The following is a 1,908-nucleotide window of genomic DNA, read 5'->3' as shown; positions in this document are numbered from 1 at the left end:
GACGATTTCCTATCACATAAAAGAGATTGTAAAAAAAAAAAAAATAAAAAACTTGAGAAATAGGTGCCTCACGAATTGAACGACAACAGAAAGAAACTTCGTTATAAAATGTCATCTTACCTTCTTTTATGCAATAAAAACGAACTGTTTTTCGACCGGGTTGTGACATGCGATGAAAAGTGAGTCCTTTACGACATCCGGCGGCGATGAGCTCAGTGGTTAGACGCCGACAAAGCTCTCCACGACATTTACTGAAGCCAGAATTACACCAAAAGAAAGCCATGCTCAGCCATTACCGTTTTTTGAATACAGGCGAAAACATGAAGTACTCTCAACAAATGAATGAAATGCCTCAGAAACTTCGACAACACCCAGTATTAATCAACAGAAAAACGCCCAATTCTCTTCCATGACAACGCCCGACCGCACGTTGCTAAACCGACCGTGCAAATGTTGAGCCGATGGGGCTACAAAACTCTGCCATGCTTTCCTTACCTCTCACCCACCGACGACCAGTTTTTCAAGCATCTCGACAACTTTGCGTGCGAAATGCTTCAAAAACCTAAGCGATATCAAAAACACCTTCAGCGACTTCATCGACAACAGATTGCAAGATTTTTACGTTACTGGCAACAAATACACTTGTTTTGCATCGGCGAAAGGTTGACAATTATGATGTTATTTATTTCGATCATAAATTTTTATTTGAGCCGAAATATATTTATCTGAATTTAAAAGTTAAAAACGGCAATAACTTTTTTGTCGACCTGATAATACACACACACACACACACACACACACACACACACACACACACACACACATATATATATAGCCGCACAAATGAGCTGAGATATAACGAAACACTACTGTATGTGGATGACTACAAATATATTTTAAGCCCCGCCCCCCTCTTTGGGTAGAGCACTTTCATAAATAATCTCTTAATCTACTTAATTGGCTCAAAAATGCGAGGCTCGCTGTATGTTTGTAAACAAGCGGTTTGAGCACTATAAAAGTGGTGGACGAATGTTTGTTTGAAATGAACATTTGTTGAGGTCATTTACGGGCGCTGCTCCCCTGGGTCGATGGGTAGAACTGCCGGCTATCAATCCTCGGCTTGGGAGAGTTGCTAGTCTAGCCTCACTGATCAGTTTTCATACAACGAAACAGTACTGTATGTGGATGACTATATATATATATATATATATATATATATATATTGTATTTTGTGTACAAAAAGTTGTTAGACGAGACAACTCATTGGTACCATCGGTTTCAAGCTCGATGATTAGGACAGTTTAAGATATCCATATCAAGCTCTCTTCAGCCAACACTCATAGATGAGATGAATATTGGCTGAAGAGAGCTTGATATGAATATCTTAAACGGTCCTAATCATCGGGCTTGAAACCGACGGTACCAATGACTTGTCTCATCTAACATCTTTCTGTACACAAAATACAAAACATGAATACGCTCTTATATTTCGGATTTTCTTTTTAATTGAGCACTCTGCTGGATTTCCTTTTCCAAAAAAACTATATATATATATATATATATATATATATATATATATATATATATATATATATATATATATATATATATATATAGTAGAATCGGGATACAGCGGCCCTAGGATACGGTTTTTAATGAAATTCGGTGTTTTACCGGTCCCTGGTTACGGTATTTGTCCGGCCTTACGGTGTTATTTATAATGTTATTTGATTGTATACATGTGTATTATATACTGTGCTGTATTTTGTTACTAATTCTTAATGCCGTATACCGGGGTTCTACTGTAATTGAAAATAGAAACCTTTTTCAATGCAAGATTATATAATTATTATAATTTGTTACTTTAATCTTAAATATTTCGGAATAAATGTCCACTGTTCGAATTGA

This window comes from Euprymna scolopes, chromosome 20 (assembly GCF_053919585.1).
Source record: "Euprymna scolopes isolate OS-2025 chromosome 20, ASM5391958v1, whole genome shotgun sequence".
Classification (NCBI taxonomy): domain Eukaryota; kingdom Metazoa; phylum Mollusca; class Cephalopoda; order Sepiida; family Sepiolidae; genus Euprymna; species Euprymna scolopes.
This window is presented reverse-complemented; position numbering follows the sequence as displayed.